The sequence below is a fragment of the Salvia splendens genome, unplaced genomic scaffold (genome assembly GCF_004379255.2).
Source record: "Salvia splendens isolate huo1 unplaced genomic scaffold, SspV2 ctg573, whole genome shotgun sequence".
NCBI classification, from domain to species: Eukaryota; Viridiplantae; Streptophyta; class Magnoliopsida; order Lamiales; family Lamiaceae; genus Salvia; species Salvia splendens.
Genome location: NW_024599233.1, coordinates 1 through 15,911, shown reverse-complemented (window position 1 = coordinate 15,911; position 15,911 = coordinate 1). Strand labels below are relative to the sequence as shown.

Genomic DNA, 15,911 nt, shown 5'->3' with positions numbered 1-15,911 from the left:
CATATTTTACACTAATGACATAATTTTTCGAATTCAAAACATACAAATACTTTACTGTAGTATTTAATATCAATATCAGTTAAAAAATACTAATTATATGTCATTTTTTGAAGAAATATGAACATCCTACATACCTACACTTGAATAATCTAGCTTGATGCTTAGTTTTTAGATCAAGTTTTGATATTAGCAGATCACCACCCTATATATGTATACATACATTTGGGGTCTAACTTTAAAACTGAAAGTACAAAAATAGAGTGTGATGTTTTCTTTGATAATCTAATGCTTGAAATAAAGCGTAACTTTGTTCTTGTGGTTCATTTGAAGTAGTAGTATATCATTACATTAGCATTTCCATGAATCTGTAAAAGGTTCACTTTCATGATTTTTGCCAACATTTTATCAGCCGTACATTACTCAGTTACAATAAAAGAAATTCTCGTACATATAGAATACCCTTGTTCACGTTTTGGCCGATTTCTTGGCATACTGCATACACATTGCATAAAGTCAAATTGTCATTGTATTTGTTTTACTAATTGGTGTGTTAATTCTTTTCATATATAGTTCAGTGTTATAATTAAGACATCAATTAGTTTTCTGTTTTGTGTAAATTATTCTTGACATATTGATATAAGTAAACTAATCCTTGATATAAAAGTAACCAATTAACGAATTTGTCAGTTGGCATAGATATCAATTTTAAAATTTTAACTTACGCAAGAAGTGTTGTAGGTCAAACTTTGAAAATAGCAACGATTAAATTTGAGTGATTGAAGAGTTTTAGATTGCTTTGTACTATTTTGGTACACTGAATTTAGTGGATTCATTGGATCATTTCAGACACACGAAATAAAGATAGAGAGTAATGTACAGATAATCAGATTATTTCACATGAAATAATGTTTTTATATTATAATTGTACTTTTTTATAAGTATATTACAGTAGTACTATTTGGTCCATGGTTATAAAATAAGAATTTTTTTGTATGAGTGTAGAATAAATGTACACCAGCAACATAAGTAAATTAATGTAGAGAAACAAAGGTTTATGTAGTGAGCAAGAAAAATGGTAGAAGAGGATTAATTAGTAAGGCCATCCACAATAGGAATAGCCCAGTAATAGCCCAGTAATAGCCCAGCCATAGCTTAGCCACTGTCACATCATCAGCACTAACAATCCTCCTGCCACATCATCAAAACAAGCAAATAGCCCAGCAATAGCCCAGTCATAGCCTAGCCACATACTATCCACATCACTATTAACAAATATGTACAAAATGAAATAATTAACAATCACACAATATACGGAATTAAATTTACGACACAAAAACGAGAAAATTCACTAATATTAATAAAATTTTAAAAGTACATTAATTTAAAAAAATTACATAATTAAAAAAAAACTAACGTCGTGCAGTCCTCCGCGCCCATAACTCTTCAATTAAATCCTTTTGGAGTCGAATATGAGCCTCCGTTTGGCGCATGTCGGCATGTGCTTGGAGGCGGCCGTCTTCATCGTGGGGTACCCCACTCCGTACGTTAGGGGCGGCAACGCCGTGGCTTGGACCAGCTTCATTATCGTCGTTGGCCCAATCAGTCAGTTGTCCACCTTCATCTTCGACAATCATGTTGTGCATGATTATCTAGGTGTACATTATATCAGCAATGCAGTCGACGTGCCACAAACGCGTTGGCCCCTTAACTGCCGCCCATCGAGCCTGGAGCACACCAAATGCGCGTTCCACGTCCTTGCGCGCCGACTCCTGCCGTGCCGCAAAGTAGGCCTTCTTCTCATCTCCTGGGCATCGGATCGTCTTCACAAAGACGGGCCACCTAGGGTATATCCCATCCGCCAAGTAGTATCCCATATCATGTCGGTTGTCGTTGGCGACAAAACTGATGGCCGGACCGACACCTTGACACTGCTCGTTGAAAAGTGGCGACGAGTTGAGGACGTTGAGGTCGTTGTTCGAACCAGCTATCCCAAAATACGCATGCCAAATCCACAGCCGGTAATCAGCTACGGCCTCGAGGATCATCGTGGGATTCTTTCCCTTATAGCCGGTAGTGTACATCCTCTTCCAGGCGGCGGGGCAGTTCTTCCACTCCCAATGCATACAATCTATGTTGCCTAACATCCCTGGGAACCCATGCTGTTCCCCGTGCATCCGCAGCAGATCCCGGCAGTCATCGGGGGTAGGGCTTCGAAGGTACTGATCACCGAATATTTCAATCACGCCGTGACAGAAATACTTCATACACTCCAGGGCAGTCGTCTCACCGATGTGGAGGTACTCGTCCCACATGTCTGCAGCGCCTCCGTAGGCCAACTGCCGGATTGCCACAGTGCACTTTTGAATAGGAGTGTGACCGGGTCTGCCAGCCGCATCGTGCCTAAAGCGGAAATACAGATATCGTTGCTCCAATCCGTTAACAATACGCATAAACAGGGACCTGCGCATCCTAAAACGGCGCCTGAAAAGGTTGGCGTTGAACCGCGGCTCCTGTGCGAAGTAGTCTTCGTATAGGCGCTGATGTGCAGCTACGTGATCACGATCAATCACCGCTCGGCGGTGTACCACTGGTCGAGGTCGAGGTACCGCCGGCTGCAAGGCCCTCTGCATCCATTGATCAATCTCACGGTTCGTATAGGCCTCTAGCGCTTCGTTCATTATACGCTCGTACTCCTCAGCATCCCCACCACTCCCACCACTACCACCGGCGTTACTCATTTCTAGGTGTTGATCTTGTACAGAAATTAAGATAGAGAGAGTACTCGTTAATACAAGTGGTGCGAATGAAAATGACGGGCAAGTCGCGTATATATAGTGTTTCGGAAACAAAAAAAAAATTAAAAATTCGCGCTAGGCGGTGCGCTAGGCGATCCGGACGCTGCAATAGCGCCTAGCGGATCGCCTAGCGCACTCCTAGCGCCACGGAACCGCCGAACGCTAGGCGTTTTTTTTTCTCGCGAAAATCGCTGGGCGGCTGCAATAGACCGCCTAGCGCCGGCGCTCGGCTAGGCGGTGCGCTAGGCGCTATTGTGGATGCTCTAAAAGAGAAAAGGGAAATAGTGAGAAGAGAATGATTTGATCTAAAAATGAACATATGCTTAAATAAGAGAGGCTTTATTGGCAGTAGGTGAAATTGACCCCAAATTGCAGAACAAGCCAAAACGCTGTTCCCAGTTGTTGACCTAACACACTAGAGGCCAAATTCTTTGTGAGCCCCCACCTCTCATTTATTAACTCTCTAACAAATTTCAATTATCCATCACACTAATTATATTTTAATTTATGTCCATGCCAAATTACTCAATCTTATTACTTTAAAATTTTTAATTACGAGAGGAGTTGGGTTTTAATATTTCAAAATAAAATCCGTTTTTTATTTGAACTTAGATAAAATATTTAACAATACTATTTTATGGAGTGGAGAAAATAGGAATTTACGACAAATAACATAATGACAAGTGTCGTGGAGATAAAAGAGAAGGAGTGGGGAGAGGTGGAGCTATCACGGCTAAACGTTTGGTGTGTGAGTGTGTGTGGCACATGCTTAGCCACCACACCTCCATATACGACAACCAATCACTACAAATTTCCGACCACTGTCCCTCCACTTTCTTAATTACAACTATTATTGTAATTTACACTAATTACATTTCTCTCTTTTTTGGTACTCCCCTTCATACACATTTCATATATACTCCACTATAATCAAGCTTGTCGCATTTTGTAATTCTATCTTAACAAAGTACTTTGCAATTCGAAATGTCTCGAACAAAATACTGTAATTTTGGCATTTTAATCCGACAATCCAGTGATTTTATTTCGATCAACTAAAATAGCAAAATTAGTAATTTCAAATGTGTCTTGTCGCTGACTAAATAACCTAAAATTATAATTATACGAAATCAAGCGGAAGTGAACTTAGCTGTCTTAACAAGTCGCCAATCTTTATTGGACACTTGTCTAGAATAATTCAAAGTGCCCAAATTAATGTTGCTGTTAGGTGTGTGTTAAGTGAGTTGGCTCAACCATTGAATTTGAATGCATTTTGGGCACAAACATTATTTTTATTTTTTTATTTTTTATTTTTTTGTAAATAAGAAATATGATGATATCACCTATGTTTGGGATAGAAAGGTGGAAAACATAGCTGCGTGGAGTCGTGGACTTGGAAGGCATTATCCCAAAAGACAGCACGTCTAAAGGAATAGAATCTTAGGATTACTATATTCAACTATGCCCTTTTTTATTACAACTTCTATATCTCATTTCTTATTTTATTTTATTTTTCTTCTTTCTTTTTCGATTCCCACTAAGACTTGACTTTACATAACGCATCTTTTTAAATATTTACTACTTTATTGGTATTAATTACAACTTTGGTTTAACACTTTTATTTAGTGTCTATTTCCTCTGTATCTCTATGCGGTTGTAATCAATCAACATTAATATATTTTTCAAAGTTCAAATCTTAAGTTTGATAATTCAGAATTGAGACCATGTTAAGAGTTAGGAATAAAGTTGCGTCTGTGATCGATAAAATAAAGTATGATTTCAAACCATAAATGCGAAAAATAATGTGACTCAATATTTAAAGTGGAAAAACTCTCACGGATCATAAAGGAAAATCTAAATAATTACTAATAAACAAGATGGAAAGGACATCTAAAAATCACAAAAACATGCAGGAGCTTAAATTAAATTTGTAAGAACCATATATAAATATAATTGAATATGGTATGATTTATAAAAAATATTTTATTGCATGTAGAAGATGATTGTCACGAATTGAAAGAATTCAAAATTTGTGTCGAGTTTTTTTAACAATTTATGCAATAAGTGAACTAGCTTTATATAGATGGGTGCAATTTAGGACTTAATTTAGGGTTATCAAGGATTGAGGCGATCTAAGCAGAAATCTTGGACTTCCCTGCAAAATGTCTAAATTACAAAAAAGGAAGCCACGTTTCGAACTATGAGGGGCTCTGGCCTACAAACACTACTTAACTCCGTATAATCCCCTAAAAATACGCAAGCGGGCCCCGCCGTCCCTTCCCCCCTCACACGGACCCACGTGCGTCCAGCACGTGTCAGTCGTTTTTTTTTCAATTTTCATTTTTAACAATCCAATCCAATCCAATCCAATCCCAGAGCACGACAAAATTCAAAGCACCTCTCAGGAAAAAACAATGAAAAAGAAAAAAAAAACAAGTAAATAAAGAAAATAGAAGCTGGGGGGTGTGAATGGGGGCGGCGAGAGAGGAGCGAAAATAAAGGCCGTGGGCCCCACGTCCGGGGTTCTGACAAAAAACATGCCGTCACGCGTTTGGCGCTACGCGACAAAAGACGTGTCGCGGGCGATAGGGAAGGGCATAATGGTCAGTACCGACGAGGAGCTCCGCCTTGCTGCCACGTGGCAAAACGATGTGCTTCCGAAGGGTGGAAATTGCGCTTTTGTTTACGTATTTTTTAAAATTATACGTATTTTTCTGTGTGAATGCACAAGCCTTTTTGGCTACTTCCAAAACATCTTTTTCTTTTACCTTTTGGAGTTATTCGGGAAATTCCTCGTGGTTACCATGTGACAATTTGGAGCGTTTGGATTCAAAATTAGGCCATCATTAGTTTTTACTTTCCTAAATAATGTACTTGGAAAATATATAAGTTAGCTAGTCTAATATTTTTATTCAGGGTTCTTAGCATGTAAAGGAAAAAATAATATCATGAATTTCATAAGACCATCCACAATAGCAATAGCCCAGCAATAGCCCAGCCACTGCCACATCAGCAGCACTAAAAATCCTCCTGCCACATCATCAAAACAAGCAAATAGCCCAGCAATAGCCTAGCCATAGCCCAGCCACATAATATCCACATCACTATTAACAAATATATACAAAATGAAATAATTAACAATCACACAATATGCGAAATTTAATTTACGACACAAAAACGAGAAAATTCACTAATATTAATAAAATTTAAAAAGTACATTAATTAAAAAAAATTACATAATTAAAAAAAACTAACGGCGGTCAATCCTCCGTGCCCATAACTCTTCAATTAAATCCTTTTGGAGTCGAATATGAGCCGCCGTTTGGCGCATGTCGGCATGTGCTTGTAAGAGGCCGGCTTCATCGTTAGGTACCCCACTCCGTACGTTGGGGGCGGCCACGCCGTGGCTTGGACCGGCTTCATTTTCGTCGTTGACCCAATTGGTCAGTTCGCCACCTTCATCTTCGACAATCATGTTGTGCATGATAATACATGCGTACATGATGTCAGCAATGCATTGGACATCCCACATACGCGTTGGACCCTTAATTGCCCCCCATCGAGATTGGAGCACACCAAATGCGCGCTCCACGTCCTTGCGCGCCGACTCCTGTCGTGCCGCAAAGTAGGCCTTCTTCTCATCTCCTGGGCATCGGATCGTCTTCACAAAGACGGGCCACCTAGGGTATATCCCATCCGCCAAGTAGTAGCCCATATCATGTTGGCTGCCGTTGGTGACAAAACTGATGGCCGGACCGACGCCCTGACACTGCTCGTTGAAAAGTGGCGACGAGTTGAGGACGTTGAGGTCGTTGTTCGAACCAGCTATCCCAAAATACGCGTGCCAAATCCAAAGCCGGTAATCAGCTACGGCCTCCAGGATCATCGTGGGATTCTTTCCCTTGTAGCCGGACGTGTAGAACCCCTTCCAGGCTGTGGGACAGTTTTTCCACTCCCAATGCATACAATCAATGCTGCCTAACATACCCGGGAACCCATGCTGACTCCCGTGCATCCGCAACAGATCTTGGCAGTCTTCGGGGGTAGGCTTTCGCAGATACTGATCACCGAATACTTCTATCACTCCCAGACAGAAATTCTTCAGACATTGCAGGGCAGTCGTCTCACCGATGTGGAGATACTCGTCCCACATGTCTGCCGCGCCTCCGTAGGCCAACTGCCGGATTGCCGCAGTGCACTTTTGAATAGGTGTCTGGCCGGGTCTGCCAGACGCATCGTGTCTGAAGCGGAAATACAGATATCGAGACTCCAAAGCGTTGACAATACGCATAAACAGGTCCCTGATCATCCTAAAACGACGCCTGAAAAGGTTGGCGGTGAACCGAGGCTCCTGTGCGAAGTAGTCTTCGTATAGGCGCTGATGTGCAGCTACGCGATCCCGATCAATCACACTGCGGCGGTGGACCACGGGGGGAGGTCGAGGTATCGCCGGCTGCAAGGCACTTTCCATCCATTGGTTTATCGCGTTGGTCGTATAGGCGTCCAACGCCTCGGCCATACGACGTTCGTACTCCTCAGCATCCCCTCCGTTACCACCACTACTACCACCAGCGTTACTCATTTTGCGTTGTTGATCTTGAACAGAAATTAAGATAGAGAGAGTACTCGTTAAAACAAGTGGTGCGAATGAAAATGCCGAGCAAAGCGCGTATATATAGTGTTTCGGAAAAAAAAAATTAAATTTTGCGCTGGGCGGTGCGCTGGGCGATCCGGGAGCTGCAATAGTGCCGAACGGACCGCCCAGCCGACCGCCGAGCGCCACGCCACCGCCCAGCGCTGCGCGGTTTCTCTCTCCACTCAGCCGCTGGGCGGCTGCAATAGACCGCCCAGCGAACCGCCCAGCGCCGGCGCTCGGCTGGACGGTCGCTGGGCGCCTATTGTGGATGTTCTAATATATCAATTTTTAAATTTGGTACGACAAGAGACCAAATTTTATTTTTGGTCATGGTTTAAGTGAATCTACTCCGACACCTTAAATTTCCTAGACCATAGGAGTGCAGGAGCCTTATCATACATGTTAGAGAAGTCTACAATATTAATTGGTTTTCCACCTGTAGATTGAAAATAAATACGAAGATCCAATATCAATACTTTTTACCACTACATAAGTTTAGGGTTTAGGACATAAATTCATTGAAAACCACATGCTATATGTATAAATTCAATTGATCTAATTGAGATGGAAAACGATAGACCACGTCTTAGAAATATATAGGCTAGGCCGACTAAATGGAAATGATATTTTATTTATCACGCGATAACGAATTAAAATGTTATGTGGTGGTGTCACGATATTAGGACTGTAGAGTTATTATTTTTGTGTAGATATAGTATTGCAAATTCGGAAGGATTGGATATTTCGTTATCAGTGTCTCCAATTAATTTGACATTGTAGTTTATTTTTTCGTTATGAGTTTAGGGGGATAGCATGGCTCATTCTCAAAAAGATAATACTTCGTATTAGCAACAAAAGATAAAAATAATATTTCAACCATTCATAAAATATTTTTTTTTCTTTTTATATTGGTAAATTCATAGAAATTAATCATTTATAACATTTGTTGGAAAAGGTAAAGGTATTAGATTGGTCGAGTCTAATAATAGGTTGATTACATACTAGAATTAAATTTGTTCAACACTGGAAGTCTTACCATGTATACATGCTTTGTAATGCCCTATATATATGGCGACACATCATTAAATAAAGTCATCAAGCTATTACCGTAAATTGCATTATTCCTTAACCTAATGATGTCTATACCATTCAAGATGGCATCAAGAGTAGATCCTCGACTATGGACTAAATTCAACTAATCAAATAGTATATCTGAACTAAAACTGAAAAAAATGACTACACCAGTAGTATATCTGGACTTAAATTTAAGCAAGTGGTCTAATAGATAAAAAGGTCCAATCACTCTAAAGTTTACTTTGAAGGTTTGAGAGGAAGGATGTTGGCAATTGAAACTAAAAAGTGAAAATGTAACTATTCCACGTCATATAAAGAGAAAACTGAAATGACTATTCCATATCATCAATTGATTTTATGATAGACCCATAGATTTCTATTAACATTAACATGAAGACCAGACTCTTTCACCACTCACACTATTTAAATCAAATATATTAAACAAATATATTGAAAATCGTCTCGCACTTTTAAGCCTATCTTTTGTTGATGGATGTAGCATCATTTTATGTGTAGAGATTTCTCCAAATATTCGGTATATTTTGCATTATTGCACCATTTTTTGGTAAAATAGGGTGTTTTGGATTTATATACTTTCCTTTTACAATTCACCTTTGGCTAGAATAGGGCATGTTTATATTTCTATCATCTTTTTCAACTGTATTACTATTATTTATTAGGAGGCATGAGATTTTATTTTTAGATTTCTTAGTACTATTTTTTAATTTTCCATATTTAGAATCTACGAAAAGACAATGCCTATTATGTGGCGTTAAGACATCAACATTCGACATCGTCTATGTACTATAAACCAACTTTGCAAATTAGACAAATAGATAGGTACACAAGGAAATATGGAGTAATTAAATTATTAATGAATTACTAGTACTTATTAGAAAATTCTATATCCATAATTCATAATCGACAATGGGGAAATGTATTTTTATTGAACTTCACGAACAATATTACATTCTTTTGACTAGTCATAGCAATCTATTACATGGTGGAAAACAATTTGTCTTCGAAATTGATACTCTATTCTATTGAGTTGTCTTTTCTATTGAAATGGCTAAGAAAACTAGAAGAAGTTGAGAAAATATACAAAAATGAAACAAAAATGGGTGCAAGTAGTAACACACTAAAAACAAAAGCGATAAATGTAGTTGTCGTAATAAGTGCAAAAATACCATGGACTTGCCAAAAGTTAGTTTGGCATTAGTCCTTTTTTAAATTACTTTTTATTAACTTTTTTTCTTGCGGCAAAGATAGCTTTACTAATATTTTACATTATATTTTACATTATATTTTACTACAATTTGCCACTATTATTTCATAGAAAGTGAGGTCACAGGTACTACTATTATTGTTATTTTTTCTGCCTAAAACCATATTTAACTTCTGTACTTCCTAATATTTTTTAATATATTATCATGTACCTTTTTTTGCTAAATTATATAGTCGTGTTAGATATTGTGCAGAAGTTAGATTCACGATAATAAATTTAATCTTTACACTTTGACTTATATCAAAATTATGTCATATTTTCTAACACTAAAGATGAATTTTTGACATAACAACTTTAAACAAAGGACTTGATTTTTATTCAAAAAAGTATAGGCCACAATTCAAACAAAAGCACTGACGAAATTAAGAAACATAAGACCATCCACAATAGGCGCCCAGCGATCGCCCAGCCGAGCGCCGGCGCTGGGCGGTCTATTGCAGCCGCCCAGCGGCTGAGTGGAGAGAGAAACCGAGCAGCGCTGGGCGGTTATGTGGCGTTGGGCGGTCGGATGGGCGGTCCGTTCGGCGCTATTGCAGCGCCCGGATCGCCCAGCGCACCGCCTAGCGCGAAAATTATTTTTTTTTTCCGAAACACTATATATACGCGCTTTGCTCGTCATTTTCATTCGCACCACTTGTTTTAACGAGTACTCTCTCTATCTTAATTTCTGTTCAAGATCAACAACGGGAAATGGATCTCAACAACGAGCCTAGTTCCGGGAGTAGCGGGTCACAAACTCCGACGATCCCTGTGGGAAGTGGATGGGGTCAGGTGCCCGGGTACTACAACATGTACCCGTGGCAGCAGATGATGCCCGGGGCCCCAATGGGGGGGAGTCCGCCGGGGGGTTTCCGCCGATACCGGGGTGGGTACCCGGGATGCAGATGATGCCCGGGGGAGCACCGTCGACACAGTGGACTCCGAGGGTCGTACCGGCGACACAGTGGACTCCGGGGGTCGTACCGGCTACACAGGGGACTCCGGGGCTTCCCAGGAGGTCCAGCGGCATCCCCCCTTGGCCAATCCACCCAGGAGCTCAAATTCTTCGCTCGCGCCCAAACGCGCGCTCAGTTGATCAAGACGATGGCCGAATGGCGGGTGGCGACGGATCCCGTGGAGAAGAGCGTGCTTCAAACCTTGCTCATGAGCCTGCAGGACGAGTTGGAGGCTATACGGAGGGAGACCGGTGGCGGCGGCAGCGGCGTAGGCGGCGGAGGCGACGACGATGGTGGCGGCGGCGATGGTGGCGACGGAGGCGACAGCGACGGAGGCGACGACGACGGAGACGAGGAGTGAATTGTCATTCTTTTTTATTAATGTATTTTTTAAAAAAAATTAATGTACTTTTTTAAATTATTGTACTTTTTTAAATTTTAATAGTATTATTAAACTTTTCCCGTATATGTCTCGTAAATTAAATTCCGTATATTGTGTGATTGTTAATTATGTCATTTTATATAATTGTTATTAGTGATGTGGCTATTGATGTGGCTGGGCTATTTATGATGTGGCTAGGCTATGGCTGGGCTATTTATGATGTGGCAGGAGGATTTTTAGTGCTGATGATGTGGCAGTGGCTAGGCTATGGCTGGGCTATTGCTGGGCTATTCCTATTGTGGATGGCCTAAAGACAAATAATGTTTTGGTTAAAAAGTTTACATAGTACTAGTGGTAATCTACAATGCATAATTTGATAAGAGTATGACACTTATAGAGTGATCGGTGTTTGAAGATTGACGATCGAGGAGATAATTTTCTCAATCGCGAGAAACCCGTAGAGCACATGGAGGCAATTGTTAGAATTGTTTACAAGACAAATAGATAATTAACAGATAATTGTATTCATTAATTTGAAAAGAATAACAATATCTTTTATTTGTAATGTTAGGACCCTAATTTATCATGTAATAAAATAAAAAGCTTAACTTATCTTACAAAAATAAATATCTTAAGCATATATAAAAAAAATATTCCGTATGATAAATATGAATCCAGTATCACAATCACTCAACGAATAGAGGCTCTTTAGAGTTTTCACAAATCACACTGCAGCATTTTACTACTAAAATCTAGGTATTGAAAAATTAATTTGTGGACAAATGCATAAAATTTGTATCTTCAGACCTTCTATTATTGAATTATGTTTTACAAATCAAATCTAATAAGAACTCATTGCAACTGCAAAATTAAGCTATGATTTCTCTTAATCAAATATTAGGCAATCGTTCTTATTTTCGCCCTTATTTTCACATACCAGTACTACATAACTATAGTTTTGTATGGTAATTTAGTGGTTACGAATTACGACTAGAAAACTCAGCATTATAATACTAGTAATAATGACAAACTGTTGAAAATATTAAATTTGATCGAATTCGGATTGTCCCATAACTTTGAAAATAAAAACTAGTGCTCCATAAAGTTTAGATTTATTTTTAATTATCCAATAATAAAAGTGTCTATTTAAAAAGAAAATGATACTGTATAAGTAATACTATTACTCCCTATATATACCCAAACATAATTTTTTCATAATTAGATAATTAAAATATGATCCTAATTTCACAACTTTTGTAGAAACAATTTACCTTAATATACTATTAATAATAAGAAGAAGAATAAAAAGAAATGATGAGCATAATTGGGAATAAATATTTAAAAAAGGGCCCCACCTACACAGTTTATTTCGGCCGCCCCAATTTGTCGTCTCTCTCGGCTCCTCCTTTGGCTCCGTCGTTCTTTTGCCTTTGACCCTCTCACTGCTCTATTATGGTAATTTCGCACGCTACCTTCATTTTCCTCTCTTCTTTATCCTCCACATGTATTTGTTTAATTGGTAAATGCTACCCTTTATAACGCTCGTCTCTCTCTCCTTGTTGTTATGTTTTCTGTTCTGGATCTTTTCTAGTTCTCTCTGGGTGGCCGAGCTGCTCAATCTCTCTTTCTGTCTTCACACCTGTCTTCAACTACAGCGGAACACCAACTAACTGTATACGCTCGGGCGAAGAAATAGCAGCGAGGTCGTCAAAATATCATAAAATTATTTGTTTAGGAGATCATCAGCGAGCGTAATTCCTCTGATGGCGGGCAGTAATGAAGTAAATGCTAATGAATCAAAGGTAATTTCACATGGGTTCCTGTAATCTGCGATTAATCACAAGGGTTTGTGTTTGTGGTGAAGAATTGATTTTTTGAGGGCTCTGATTTGTGTTGTAAAGATTCGATTTTTACCTTTGATTTTGAGGGTTTTGGGCCGCTGTGCTTTCTCTCTCTTGCTTATTTGTACGATTTAGCAGCCCCATAACTCGATTTTACGCTCGCGTGTTGGGTTTTTTCGGGTGGTCGTTTCTTTTTATGTACATCCAATTTAATCTCCTCTGTTTCCAGTTTTTTCTTTAGCCCTTTTCCCAAATTGATGATTGTGATTAGCTTTGCTCTGTTTGAATTTATGTTTGTCAATCAATCAATCTCACAGTAAAAACCGTTTAATTCCCGCTGCAGCGAGTGGTTCCCCTGAATACATGGATCTTGATTTCCAATTTCAAGCTCGCCTACAACATGCTCCGGCGATCGGACGGCACATTTCAATCGCGACCTTAACGAATTCCTCGACCGGAAAGTCCCCGCCAACGCCGTCCCCGTCGACGGCGTCTACTCCTTCGACGTCGTCGATCGCGCCACCAGCCTCATCAACCGCGTCTACCTCGCCGCCGGCGACACCGACGCCCCTGGGGGATCGCCGAGCTCGAGAAGCCCCTGAGCACCACTGCGATCGTGCCTGTGATCGTCTTCTTCCACGGCGGCAGCTTCGTCCACTCCTCCGCCAACAGCGCCATCTACGACACCTTCTGCCGCCGCCTCGTTCGGACGTGCGGGCGCCGCCGTGGTCTCCGTCAACTACCGCCGATCCCCGAGCACCGCTACCCGTGCGCTTACGACGATGGGTGGGCGGCCCTCAAGTGGGTCCACTCGCGGTCCTGGCTCGGAGCGGAGCCGGCGACGACGACGCGAGGGTCCACGTGTACCTAGCCGGGGACAGCTCGGGCGCGGAACATCACCCACCATGTGGCCGTCCGCCGCGGCCGAGGAGGGCGTCGAGGTGCTCGGGAAACCTCCTCCACCCGCTCTTCGGGGGGCAAGAGCGGACAGAGTCGGAGATGCGATTGGATGGGAAGTACTTTGTTCGGATTCAGGATCGGGATTGGTATTGGCGGGCGTATTTGCCCGAGGGGGAGGATCGGGATCACCCGGCGTGCAACGTGTTCGGGGGGCGCAGCCGGAGCATCGAGGGGCTGAGCTTCCGAAGAGCCTCGTCGTTGTGGCCGGGCTCGATCTCGTCCAAGACTGGCAATTAGGGTATGTTAAAGGATTGGAGGAGTCGGGGCATGAGGTGAAATTGCTGTATCTTGAAAAGGCCACCATTGATTCTACTTCTTGCCAAAACAATGACCATTTCCATTGCTTGATGGAGGAGATGAAGGCCTTTCTCCACTCCTAAGCCTAACTACTATTGTTAATACATTGGTGTCTAGTTTACATCATTCCCCACTTTTTTGGTGGATAACCAAAGTCATGAGATCGTCACTCTATTAAACTGTCGAAATCCGTGGCGATTTATCGATGGGGGAAAAAGCTAATTGGGCAACATGGATTAGGCAAATCCATGGTGTTATAATCTTGTGTACTATAGAAATCTATACTAGTATTTTTTTGCCTTTAATGTAACTAGTAAGCCTACTTTGGTTTCCACTTGTATGTCAGTAAATATGGAGTAATTTAGAAAGGCATGTTTTATTTTTGATCTACATCTGACTATGTAATATGTAGGCCTTAGTATTACGATGAATCTATAAAATTGTAGTTCCAATTTGTATGGGACCAAAGCTTGCCATAAAAGTAGAATATCTTATGTTTCATTCGTATGTTGTGTAACTGTGTCTGTTTATTACAAAATTTCCCAACTCTCAGAACTGTCAAGGTATCATCTCTCCTGAATATATAAACTGTTTTTCACAGAGATAGAAAGAGAATTTGTAGAAGATTTATGTGAATTCAACCATGCCTTTCTTATTCGTTATTAGTGTATCCCATGATGGATTAATAACCTCAACGCACTACCTTAAAACCAACAAATGAAGACGTATAGATATATATGTATTTTGTTTGTTTGTTTGTTTGTTTGTTTGTTTGTATAAATGGGCGGCTGCTATAAAATTCACAACAGCGTAATAAAGAAGTGGTGGACCAAGGAACCCCCACAACTAAAAGCAACGAACCCCGTCCACCAAAGAAGAGAACATATCACCATCTTGATTCATGCCAAAAACAAAAATGATAAATAAATTTTAAATGGAAAATTAAATAAAGTTTTGATTGGACATTAGTCAAATAATGGATCTCACAATCATCAGCCCTGATTTGATTAATTCTTGATGGTTTCTCTACATGATTTTGCCCCTTTCGTTGCTAACAAATCACAATCCCATTTTTCATTGTTATCTTTTTGCCTTAAGATATCACTAAATCATAGTTGTAGTAAATTCTTTAATTTCAATACATTTTTAGTGGGTTCTAAATGCTTTATTGATATGCTTACTGAGCCAATCCACAATTTTTCAAATTAATTTGCAAAACATAATTAAAAAAATTCGTATCACATTTTTTCTTGAAAAATTAATACTAGTATAATTTTAGACCAAATCTCGAGACTTTAGTAATTATTCACATATTTGTGATCCAATTATACTACGATCATGCATTAATCATATTCGATTAAAATATTATTTGACGTGGAATCCATATAAAATTATAAGGGCTTTGGGGATTGGGGTGCAATATGAATCTAGTGAAATGAAAAAAAAAATTAAAAAAAAAGAAAAGGAAAGAGAACGCACACAGTTGTATGTTTCTTGATAACAAAAAAACTAGTAGTCGTAATAAGTAAAATGTTCTTAAATTTCAACACATAATTAGGACCACATTGATATTGAAATCCCCATAAAATCCTTTTAAAATTATGGTTGTTGGGATTGCTTTAATCGTGAGTGTTACTAAATGGCAGAGAAACAGCTAAGCTTAGACAATGACAACAATGAAAATCACTCCTGTTTCACGTTTCACTTTT

General features: G+C 39.9%; 1 pseudogene; it reads left to right on the top strand.

Moving 5' to 3' along the window:
• Positions 1 to 12,613: 12,613 nt before the first annotated feature.
• On the top strand, positions 12,614 to 14,377 carry LOC121790659 (annotated as a pseudogene).
• Positions 14,378 to 15,911: the final 1,534 nt, after the last annotated feature.